Genomic DNA, 13908 nt, shown 5'->3' on the forward strand with positions numbered 1-13908 from the left:
CAATCAGACACAAAAAAATCCAATAAAGGTTATTTATTCACATGTAATTATATTCAATGTAATACCGCCCTCTAGTGGATAAAAACATACATTGCAAAACTAAATCACAAAAATAATATAATGCAAAATCTTGAAATGTCCAAGAAATATATAAAACAAATTGTATATCCATGTGTACAGAAATCCAATGGTAAATATATAAATGATGATCCATTGCAGAATACTTCAAAACTGGACATTCAACCCAGGTAAAAATAGAGCTCCCAATTTAACAATCCACATTTTTTCTTTATTCATTAATAATTCATGTAATACATGAACCTCGTTGCTCTTAAACCTGATACGGTCAATGACCATGAAGCTAAAAATCCCTGTGGGATGTTTGAGTATATGTTTATATAAGGAACTCGAAACTTTTTTACAAAAGGGTGTATAATCATTTTCCTAATCCCCTCCCCGTCCAAACTACAGTAACTGGGCAATTTTTGCTGGGATGTCATCCATGTGGGCACTGTTCATATTGTCCGAGGGTGCTCAAGTCAGATAATTTTACTTCCCATAACTCTCCACATGTCTACAATGTTTCCTTTTTTGCTAATTGCAGTACCAGTTGGGTTATTTATTTAGACCAATGTAGCTGTCGAGCATTTTATGTGGGACAAACTTCCCGACCCTTTAAATTAAGGGACGGTGAACACTTAAGTGATATCAGAAACAAAAAAGTTTTGAGTTCCTTATATAAACATATACTCAACATCCCACAGGGATTTTTAGCTTCATGGTCATTGACTGTATCAGGTTTAAGAGCAATGAGGTTCATGTATTACATGAATTATTAACGAATAAAGAAAAAATGTGTTGTTAAATTGGGAGCTCTATTTTTACCTGGGTTGAATGACAAATTTTGAAGTATTCTGCAATGGATCATCATTTATATATTTACCATTGGATTTCTGTACACATGGATATACACTTTTTTATATATTTCTTGGACATTCCAAGATTTTGCTATATATTATTTTTGTGATTTAGTGTTTATCCACTAGAGGGTGGCATACATTGAATATAACTATATGTGAATAAATAGCTTTTATTGGATTTTTTTGTGTGTGGTTGCTGAAGAAGGCTTATGCCGAAACCGGGAAACTGGGACCACCAGATTGGCTTCCTTTTTTTGGGGGAGAGCCTCTTGGTTCTATTGGGTATGGCGACATTCATGCATTTGTGTATGTGTCGTACAGTGCTTTGAGATATGATCCAGTGGCCATGCCACTATTATCCATTTGCATGGGTGCTGTGAAGTTAGCCACCTCTGTTTTTAGGAGCCCAAAGTTAGCTTTGGTGAAGGTTTACATGGTGGTTACCTTTGTGTGGGGGATGTGGATTTCCAAGGTGATTAGTTTGTGGTCAGATCTAACCAGGGAGGAGTTGACTATTGGTGTAGAGCAATAGTCGCCCATGTTAGTAATGACCAGGTCAAGGATATTGCTACCTCTAGTGGGGGTAAGAACGAGCTGGTCCAGAGCATTGGAATTAATGAATTCCAGGAAATGTTGGGCAAGTGCATTGGTACATGAGTAGTTTTCCCAGTTAATGGAGGGATAGTTAAGTCGCCCAGTATGAGAGTGTTAGTTTGGGCCCCAATATTCTCCAGGGTGCTTAGGAACCTCGAGTGTGAGTTTTGGGAAAGGGTTGGGGACTTATAGCAGGTTACAACCTGAATCGCTGTCTTACCCAATGTTAGCTGCACCTGAAGTATCTCTGATGTGTTATGTTTAACTACCAGTCTGTTGGTGTGCACATCCTTTATAAATATGGAAACACCCCCACCTTTGGATCTTCGGTCCAAGTTCTGAGGCCGAAAGTTGTGGAATGAGTTATAGCCTGGTAGTGCAGGGGTACTTTCTGCTGCCTTGAACTAGGTCTCTATTACAGCACAAATGTCGATGTTCTCCATTTTAAAGAGTGCTTCGACTGAGTGCATTTTGAGATTTTGTCTTCTAGCATTGAGCAGCATGACTCTCAGATTGCATTTGTTTGTAGCTGTTATGGTGGTAATTTGATCTTTGGATCACCGTCTAAAAAAGGCACTATAGGGGTATCAAGAGCCTTGGCAAGTATTCGGAAGCCCAGGGTTGACAGATGCAGGCCATCTCTGCAAAGCATTGAGGTCTGTCAATCATGTCATCCCAGGCAGACAGATACTAGATCCTCTTAGAATGACACCAGAAACTTAGCCAACTGTTGAAATCAGTCATTTTCTGCTTATACTGTGGTATCATTCTGGGTGATGGTAGGATGCTGCTCAAGGCTAGGGACATACCCACCTGGGCTACATAATCCGAGGGCTCTTCCATGTCTCTTTTCATGTAGTCCAGGGAGGTACGTCTCAGGTCATTCACACCCACATATGCAATGACAGAGGCATATTTGTATTTGTTGTTGAAGGACCTGAGTGCATGCATTACGTGGTGGATCCTGGCACCTGACAGACAGCTGACTGTTACTTTCTCCTTATTCAATTTAGTGACTGGGACATCATTGTGCTTCACTATCAAATCACCTATGATTAGTATGTTGGCCATGCTGCTTTGCCTTAGGGGTTTTGGTTGAGTGGCACACTGTTTAGGAGAGTTATGTGTCTCGTGATTAGTGTTGTATTGTGGTGGTCGAGTGCGTTTCTGCCTTGGAGGTCTCTGCTGTTTGGGTAGATTTTTATTGAGCTCCTCCGTGAAGGTGGGGTGTGTGGTTTGTGTTTTTATATGAAGGCAATGCTGGTGTGTGTTCTGGAGAGCTATGTGTTCCATGCGGTTTGGTGCAAGTGTTGACCTTCTCCTCTTGACCAGCTATTCCGGTCTTGGTTGGAGAGTGTGTAGCTTCCAGTTTGGATATATAAGTGCATCTCTCACAAGTCTGATTGTTGTGAGGTAAGAGGAGAGGGTTGTCAGTGTACATGAGGCAGTTGCTACATTGCCTCAGGATGCTCAAGTTCTCCAGGTTAATAGGAGAAAGCACAGGGAACTGACCTTTAGACATGCCTGGAGGGGTGGGCATTAATAATAAGTACTGGGGCCTTATGACAGGCATGAGCCTTATGGCAGGCATGTGCATTTCATATTAATCTAACTAGTTCAAAATACATATATGGGTTAGAATAAAGAACATGAGTACAAACAGAAAGAAAAGTAGTAACAATCAATTAAAATGTATAACACTGCAAAACAAAAAAGTGCATGTATCAGGACCGGGGAGGGGGGGGTCACTGCCACCTCATACAAAGCTTTTAAGAGTGGAGTGGAGTAGAGACATGTTTTTTTACAAAACCAAGAAAGAGAAACTGACTCCATTTAAAGCAGAGCCTAGTTCTTGGTATTAAGGTAAAGGCTATGGTCATACACAGTGAAATACTGTATGTAAAGTACTGCACAGGGCTACGGTAACAGGAGACTAAAGGTGAATAAGTTAAGAGGCAAAAAGTCTGCTTACATCATAGTAAGTGGATTTTTCACAAAACACTCTTGTATATCTGCTTTTTTGCTTACTTGCTAACACTGGTAAATGACCTGTATGTAAATACCTTAAGCTTAGCTACTAAATCCTTGAATGCAACTAAACTTTTCAGTTGAAGGTATCCTGAGAATGCTCATCACTGGCACTGCCAGTATCTGTTTGTCACTTTATTATCCAGAGATCCTGCACTATATGTCTTGTATGAAAGCACAGGAAATGAGTGTCTCAATATAGCCCTCCTTGGTTTGACGAGAGGACAATCTGGATCTGGTTGGATACTGTTGGCCTAACTGAGACTTTGAGGATTTTTCAAGTGCAGTTTCTTCATAACTCTTGTGAATATGCCTGTACCAATGATCATTCTAGATAGGTGTCCCTGGCTGTGTCACTCTTTATCCTTCTGACCTGGGATAAGCTGAAGACACCTTCCATTAGTAGCTTGGTCTATAAGAATGATATGACCATATCTAGAGTCTCAACACAGTATTGTTTTCATGCCATCCAACATGCTGCAATGCAAGGCACTTGATGGAGGAATGAATGCCATGTTTAAAGTAAAGCTGTCTTACATTTGTAAAGGGTCTTCTCTTAGCCTACTGATAGGGTACACTTCCATTTGAATTTTGACTTCTCTGTTTTCCTTAAAAATGAAAAACATTTCAAGATGAATGTCTCTAGTAGTTTTTTTTTAATCTGAGGGAGAGTTCAGTGATCAATGTGTTTTTGGAATTACAGTCAGGCCACTGACTTACATTGCCTTAACTACACCTGTTTCAGGTATTGGACTGCATCTTTGCCATCTAAACCTCTCTGAAGCCAAACAGTCTCAGGTTGTTTTGTTTCTGTCTTTTCTTAATGTCTTGTGTTTTATTATGTAGAAAAAAAAAACGTAAACTTTTGTGATTCCCTCTTCAGCCTGAACAGCCTACACAAAGCAAACTCAATAATTTCAGATTTCACAGATATGTTGCCACTGTCTAGTTTTTTTGTATGTGCCATGTCCTTCAGTTAGATAGTCTTTTAAAATGTGAGGAAATTTGTAGGATTAGGTTACTCAGCTTATCTTTAATTCTGAAAGTATACTGTGAGGCTTCTGGGTGGAATATGATTGGAACACTTTCCAAGATTTCATTTGGGTGGTCTGCCATCATACAAGCAGTCCAAAAAACAGGTACTGAAAAGTTTCATAACTAAAGTCCACATGTAAATGCCTCACTTCGGCAAACCTCAAAATGTTTTTGTAGGGGTGTAACCCCCCCCCCTGTAATTTCCAGCGTGGGAGCTTTACCACCACATTTTTGAATGCACATATTTCAACTCCATTGTCAGACAGCCTGAGAGGAAAGAATAATCTGACTATAAAAAGTTGCATTTATGGTTCACTTTCAGAGTTCATGCAGGTAAGGTTTTTGTACATTTAGGATGTCCAACACGATGTTAAAATACCTACTATTCACACATTCTCACTTTTTAGTACTGACATATATTTTCATGAATGAGCATGTCAGTTTATTGGTTCAGGCCTTAGCAATTCACCCTGAGAAGAAATTACACCTATACTAAGTTTTGTAACCCTATTTGTGGTCTGTCAATTTGTCTTATACCTCCCATGTATCTGTCCCTTAAAATCTTATCAGATGGTAACTGTGTGTAAGTCTAGGCCATATTCTTGTGATGTGACTGGGTCAGTTAAAATGTTGTTTTGTTTAAGAAATACAGAGCAGTGTAGTACTACCTTAAAACATTATCAGCAACCAGATATGTTAGACTTCATTGGTTTGCTTTACATGCACACATGCGAGCGCGTACATACAAACACACACACACACACACACACACACACACACACACACACACACACACACACACACACACATAGAATTTTAATGGACATTAGCAAATAACGTATGACTCTGAGAAGAAACTTATTCCATAATACTGAAAGTAGTGCATGAGGAAACTATTTCATTGGTTGTTGACATTTATTTTTAGTATTAGATTGTCCAGTCTGTTGTTGGCTTCTCCAACCATACTTTCTAACCATATATGTTCATGCAGTAGATCAGACTCCCACATAGATAGGGAGAGGAGGCACGTCTAAGTGACCTATAGTAACCCATTAGAAAAATAATATTGTGGCAATTCATGAAGTCTTTCTGAGTAATTCATATCTTTCAGATTTGTATGGTAAAGAATCATTTTACATTTTCATGTTGTTTTTCACACAGATCTGCTGGCTAGAAGGACAAATCCCTGATTTCAACTCACAGTATTCAGGCTCAAATAGTGAGTCAAGAAATAGAAGATCCAGGTAGAGGAGAAGGACATTGAGTGACTAACATTAGCTCTCCCATCCTGGGCAGGAGGGAGGTATAGATAGGAGGCTTCCTATCCGCTGATCATCACTATGCAGCACCATAGTCAGGACCTAGCAAATGATGGTTTTGTGATCCTAAACAGGTAATGATAACTCTCATTAACATGCATGCAGAAGTATTCACAGGAGGATATTAACCTCCCCATGGTGATGAGAGTGCTCACATCAGCCATTTGGAAAGAATTAAAGCCTTGTTTACAATACCTTTATGGGAAGAATCCACCTTCATGGTTGTATACATGAGTATTCCTACAGTCAGTTCTTGTCCTCACCTTGGGGACTCCAGAGTGGAAAGGGAATCTATGGATTCAAGACTCACTGAAGAAGGCTTGACGTCTGTAGGCATACAGGAAAAATACCATGTAAAAATACATTTCAAGTTACTTGATTACAGACTGTAAAATGCAGTTTGGTATTTGATGAGGTATAAAGTCATTCAGTGAGCTGTCCAGAGTGACTAGACAGACTGTTAGAACTTAAATGAGCTACCTAATAAGTGTTTCTGATTTTGGTCGACACGCACTTGCCTATATTCTGATTGTTTTCTATACTGTTCCTAGATATTTAATGATATTGTCATTTTATATGATTTGACCTTTTACTATATAATCATAATTTATATAATTTTTATCTAGTATTATGATATCATATTTACTCATATAAAAGTAGAGGTCATTAGTAATGGGCCAGGTATTTATTTTTTTTCTGTAGACTGTCTTGGACAACTTTGGCATCCTTTGAAATGATCACATTACCCATTTTGCATTCATCAGCATATTAAGCTACATAATGCACATTTTCCACTTTTACATCTGAGAAGAGTACTCCAGAAATGAAGCTGTCTTAGTACTGAGCCATGTAAGACACCACCAGTGACCCACACTAGAATGGCCATATACCCTTCCAGTCTGACTTATTATGCCATGATGTTATCCAGTGTTTATCCACTGAACTACATGTGAGTTTGACATTTAGTGAATTTAATTTGTTAAACATTACCTTGTGGTGTCAAATGCTTTACTAAGATAAAAATAAATAGAGAACCAAGCAGCCCTAAGGCAGTGAGGGATAAAGCCCTTACTGCACTCCAGGTGACCTGTGTCTCTATCTGCATGTGTGCTGGTGGGGCCACGCAAAGGAGGATGAGAGTGAATGAGTAATAAGTTCAGCCAAACTTGTGGAGACAAGCAGCATAGGCTTACTGCGCATTAAGAGCCTGGTGGGCTCTGTGCTGCAAGCAATACCCTGCATCGTCAGTAGGGGTCACTCATGTGCAGAAGTGTGTATACACCTTCTGATGGCAGCAGAAGGGATACGTATAACTCTTCCAGCTAGCAGCAGTACATACATAGTTACATACATACATAAATAAAAATAATAGAAAGCAATTATTTTCAAAAATAGAACATAAAGTACATCACAGAACATCTAAACTCTTACAGTTTCTATACGTCTGGCATCCCCAAGAATCAGGCTGTACAGGAAGACTTTGACTTTGGCTCGGTATGGGGGGACACTGATTCTCAGTTTCTATCATGGGTCTCAACTAGTATTAAACCAGCCCTGGCATAAATGAAGACTAATTTTAATTTAAAAGTGTACTGTACTAAATAGTTCTTTACTGTGTATTACTGTTTCCCTTCTCCACAACTGGCTGTTCTACAATACTAAAGGATAAACAAACTGCTGGAGTTAATGCATTTATTTTCACTGTAGTTCTCACAAAAACTTTCTAACTACCAGCTAAAGGTGTTCCCTTTTATATACTGTTGCTTCACAGAAGTTGAGTCAAAGGTTAGTCTGGAGGGAAATGAAACAAATTATGTTTTGTTTATGTGACATATAAAGAGGGCTAACACAATACTCCTTATTTGTTACAGATGACATTTCACTTGATGTGAATACAGCACATCCCAGACTAGTACTGGAAGATGACAGCAGAAAGGTGAAATATAAAGATGAATGGCAGGACGTTGCAAACAATCCAGACCGGTTTGACTCCTGCTTGTATGTTCTAGCATCTAAAGGATTCAGCACAAGGAAGCATTACTGGGAGATTAAAGTTGAAGGAAAGACTGACTGGGACTTGGGAGTGGCTGCAAAGCCCATTCAAAGAAAGGGAAAACTCTCACTCTCACCTTTAAATGGGTTTTGGACAATTGGGCTCTGCAATGGAAAAGATTACTTTGCACACTTAGATCCATGGAAACGCTTATAGTTAGTTCAACAGCCAAATACTATTTGTATTTTCCTAGATTTTGAGAATGGATGTGCTTTCTTTTATAATGCTGATGACATGTCTTGCATTTACAGATTTTCTGCTGAGTTTACTGAAGAAGTGATTCCATTCTTCAGTCAAGGTTATAATTTAGGAGACAAAAATTGTAAAGCCCTGGAAATTGTTCAAGAAGTTACAGTACTGCAGAATATGAAAATGTTTGTGAAGTAGATAAAAAGACAGGACATTTTCATAGTGCTCCATTACAGTCTGTATTGTTTCATCACTATTGCCTAAAATAAAAGTCCAATAAAGCTTGCAGGATGCAGGTTGTTGTGCATGTTAGAACAGTTGAAGAGATATGCTCATACCTGGACACTTTCTGAATAAGCAGACCCTGAGATGTTCCTTAAGAGATAGGCCCCAGGACTCATGAAACTTGCGCCAGGTGCAGGCGTAGCATAGGTGGTATAATGCCAAATAAGGCCGCCGAGCGATTCAGGTACGAACCAATTCCATGTGCACTACCAGCGTATGCCAGATCTGCGCAGCCCTCAGCTTAGGTATGCTAATCACCCCATGTGCAGTACCGCACCATGCAAATGAAGGTACATAGCGATTCATGAAGTGGTGCAGGCGTAGCGTAAGCCCACAGAAATGTAAACCAAAAAAAATGGTTTACATTTTTCCAAACAGAACACCGGAGCTATGAAAGCGGACCAGACTCATGTATTACAAAGTTAACATATGCCAATGGCTAAATATACAGCCAATGACATAAGAAAAGTTGCACAACACCTAAAAAACAACATTTAATGTCATGTCCACAGTAACGCAAAGTACAACCGCAGGGCAAGTGTGTGCAAATGGGAACACAAAGAAAATATATACAAATGTCATAAAATCGCAATGTAATACAGATCATGATTTCACCATAATACTCAATGGTATGCATGGCACACCACAACCAAGCTGCAAGGGTTACTAAGGGTCTGTGATAGTGTTCGGCGCAGTAACTAGGAATTAGTAGTTAATGCCATGCAAATGAGGCAAGTAATAGTGAATTGCAAACGTCCCACCAGACTAAGGATGTACCATACGGCACAGTGCTACAACAACGAGGAGTGGTTTTGAGGTATACATGACATCAGCGGTGGGGTGTGCCACTGTAGCTGTAAGCATATTGGAGCAATGCAAATCTGGCCTGCCCATTGCTAAGCAAAGCTGCAGGATAGGGGTTGGGATGTAGGTATAGCATCATTTAGCTGAGAGCACATATGGTGCCAGAAAGTGCATGTGTACGGGGATGAAAACGTGCCCGAAGCCCGGTAAGCGGACGTACATGCCACGCACCATAGCTCAAACAGGAAGGTTAGGGGAAGAAAATAAGGAAATGCCGCAGTAGGGTAATTGGAGTACAACTGAGCAATTAACACCTATTAATTCACAGTGGGAAATCGACGGCAGCTGACAAGTCTGCTCGCAGAAACCTGCAAAACAGGATAGGGAAGGTGTCGGATTGCAAAGAAAAGAGAACTGTCATAGCAGAGCAAAGCAAACCTGCAGTAGAATGGCTATAGAACACATTTCACAAGATAAGCCAGGTTTTGGAAAGTACAAATGAAAGCAGGCTGCTGGATGCATGCCAGAAAATGGGAGGTGAAACGTTAAGAAATGTAAAGGGAAGGGCAAAAGGTAATCCACGGCAGCCAAATGTAATTCAACACCAAAGGCACCACAATAGCAGTACCTGTGGTAAAACACATAAGATACCCTGTAGCTACGATCGTACATACACACCTTATGACATCATCAGTGTTCACAGCACAACAGTATAAAGTGTGAAGGCACCTCACACACACCTGTGTATTCCCAAACACTGCACCATCGGTGTAAACAGACGGGGAACTTTTACAATGTTCATGTTGGGAGCTGCCATAGCTGTGATTCATCACCATGTGTTAGAGACTGAAGGTGTTGTGGAGGATGATGCTGACATCCACCGCAGGCCCCAGAGGAGGAGAAGAGTGTTCAGAGCAAGGGTAACCTACCAGGGGTTACATGATCTGGAGATAGTAGAGTGTTACAGGGTGGACAGGGACATCTTATAGCAAATAGTTGAGCTGTGCCGGCCACGGCTGAGATCCAGAAACAACAGAGGGGAACCCATCCCAGTGGACATGAAGGTATGTGTAAGCTTGCGAATACTAGCCACAGGTACCTTTCAAAGGCCAACTGGAGATATAATGGGGATTTCACAGGCATCAGCATCCAGGGTACTACACCAGTTCCTCGATGCCATGTTACCACATGCCAATGAGCATATATACTTCCCCCGAACTCAGGAGAGTTGGCCAGCAATATGCGTCTCTTCCACCATGTGGAACACTACCTGGAGGTACTGGGTGCTATAGACTGCACGCACATACATATCAAGTCACCACCTGGTGAGCATGGTAGGTGCTACATAAACCGCAAGTGATACCACTCCATCAACTGCCAGGTCATGTGCAATGCCCAGGGCATTATCATGGATGTGTGTTCTAACAGCCCTGGAAGCTACCATGACTCCCACATCTGGCATGCCTCACAGCTGTATCAGGTATTTGTCAGGGGGGGCATCCCACATGGCCACCTTGTGGGGATGCTGGCTATGCACTGGAGCCGTGGATGATGACTCCCATCAGGAAATGCACACACAGCCATGCAAGAACGCCATGATGAGGCACACGCACAAACCAGAATCATCATAGAGCTTGTGTTCGGGATGCTGAAATCACGGTTCCGTTGTTTGGAAATATCTGGTGGAGCCTTGCAGTACTCTCCAGGCACGTGTGCCCACATCTTCATACTATGTGCCACACTACATAATATGATCCTGCGGAAACAGCTGCAGCAGGGACATAATGGTGAAGGCCCTCACAGCCCACCGCAATTGCCAAGGCCATCACAGGCACAGAGGGATTTAGACCACGAACACCCTGTGCAAGCCCCAGTAGGCAGACGGAGGCATGCCCAATATGCCTACGCCTTGGCAAAGAAGGAACGTATAGCACATACTCTGACAGTGTAGGCCCCTACGGACTGACACACCTCTCCACCTGCACACACAGTAAAATGGATGGCGCACACACACACGACCACCTGTAAATTGTAATGTATAGGTGGCCTACTGTGTGAATCCTACATAGGCAGCCCTCAACCATTGCACACACAACAGCTATTGGAACAAGGAATGTCAACACCTGAACAGTACGCACACCTATCAGCATATGTTGATACTGTATTTATAGGTTCCTAGGTACATCGATAGGTACATGCCCGATTGTCAGAGGCCATTCATCAATCGAGGCAAACAGTGTCTGCTGTCGCCACCACATTGAGTAACCAACTGTCCCTCAGTGGAGCAGAGCCAATTGCGGGATCCATGTGTGTAATCACTGTTCCCCACAAACTCTGCATGGATTCCCCGGTGTGTTAATGAGGGGCTCCATATAATGTAATCATGGATGTAGTGGCAAAGCATGGGGAGTACCCATGACAGGTATCTGTCACCCCAGCATGCTCCACCTATGGTTGTGTGAAGGTGTAGCACATTATAATGTGTGGCTCACTGTGACATACATTCCCAGTGCTGGTGCACATTCATTAAACATCACTTGGACATACCATTAATAGGTCTCATCCATATGTAAACTAATTGAGTTACCCATTTGATTGCAACATAGAGTAACAGCCATAGTACAGTCCACATACAAAACGCCATAACATGTGTAGAAATCCCAGATGCCCAAGGGGTAATTTGATTGCAGTATAGAGTAACAGCTGTAGTACAGTCCACACACAAAATGCCATAACATGTGTAGAAATCCCAGATGCCCAAGTGGTAAATGTACTGACTGTCGTGCATGTTCCCGGTTCCACGTCCTGCAAGGGATGTTACGTAATCCCAAAGGCATGAATAATGGATGTTGGATGCAGGTCATCAGATCAGGTTTAGCACATGTTAGCGGGATTATGCGTTGCCCAGTGCTGGTAAGCGTAGTTTAAACATGACTATACAGATATTCACGAAACAGGGCTAAGCTTCTCTGAATATCACGCAGATCATGGTCAGTGATGTCCAGAACAGGTGAAACTAGCATTATTCACCCCTGTACTAATAGTGCCTGCTCTGAAGGGTAAAACGACCACTGCAAGGAGTAGAACACGCAATCATGTACACAATCACCTAACACTAAATTACCCGAGATGTACCAATGGCAGGTGTGTAATGTGACAGGTTCAAACACAAACGTGCGGAGTCCAGGAAATAGTATACACCGACATGTACACAATGAAAGATGTATTCTGCCTGTCACCCTCTCTGTTTTATATATATATATATATATATATATATATATATATATATATATATATATAAATATAATAGAGATAGAAAGGGAGATAGAGAGATATATGTTGATATATACGGATTCACCTATATCTGCAAATATATAGATAGGTCAACGACATGTACACAACCATGGAGGTACACATAAATAGGATACGGCCAACTATGGAATGTGTTACATACCGACACACGTAATCACGAGGCTTAAAGACCGAAAGAAAACAATACCGGAACACTAGAACCGTGCGTAATATTATCATGATATTAAGGGACATTTAGTTATCACTGCTGGTGCTGCGGTCCATGTAGGTACTGTGTTCAACTGTGTTTGTAATTGCTGTAGTCTGTGTTTGTGTGTGTTGAGGGTGCCGTGTGCATTTCCATGGGACTGTAATATGTGTGTGTGTGTGTGTGTGTGTGTGTGTGTGTGTGTGTGTGTGTGTGTGTGTGTGTGTGTGTGTTTGCATCGTGCGTCTGTTGGTGCTAACTCAGAGGTAGATCATTACGGTAGGTGTGGTTATAGCTAGCCGTAGACATACGGTTACCACCTGTCCCACTTTAAGAGGGACAGCCCCTCCCTGGGCAGTTGTGTCCTGACAAAAAATATTAAAAAGGGCAAATGTCTGAGATTGTAGGACATAATTATGTCCCATATATTATGGAATAGTTGCATTAAATAGTTATGCCTGTATCTAAAAAACGTAAATGTTACATGAAACATGATAAGTAGCTAAAGTGCTACAAGAATAAGTATGTATTCAGGATAAAAGTATGTTCTATCCTGTGTACTGACCGTGGGTATGTGTCGGCCTGTAAACACCGATGTGTGTCCTGCAAATGTCCCACTATGGCCATTTGAAAAGGTGGCAACCCATGACAAAGAGGTTCAGTCACCAACACAACTGCAATGAGTGCAAATATCTGTGACAGAAATACACGAGACAGCTGTCATTTAGTAACATTCCCTTACATATCACTGTATTTCGGGAGGTATTGAAGTATCAACCTCACCTGCATACTATATAGAAACCAATTAACAATGGCTCAATGTATAAGCCCGTAACAACCACAGTTTCAGTCCACTAACTGATAGGTCTTCAATTAGGGAAGGAGCCCACACACATATATGGAATATGTAGAAATGCAGTCCCCACAAACCTGTATATGCTATGTACACCCACCTACATCTCCCCCACACCCGAAACAATTGCAATACAGACTGTAATAACATCACAAACATCCACTCACTCAATTACATCTGCAGAAGCGTTAACATACCTTGTGAGAGACACATTTGTAAAGGCGCCATGTGAAATTGTAGCTGTTGTATAATGGAACAGACGGCGATGTTACAGGTTTTGTTTGCAATAGTCCCTTATCAGACGGTTGAGATGACAGGTACACTCACAT

Source organism: Protopterus annectens, chromosome 17.part0 (genome assembly GCF_019279795.1).
Source record: "Protopterus annectens isolate FY-2018-M chromosome 17.part0, PAN1.0, whole genome shotgun sequence".
NCBI lineage: Eukaryota > Metazoa > Chordata > Ceratodontiformes > Protopteridae > Protopterus > Protopterus annectens.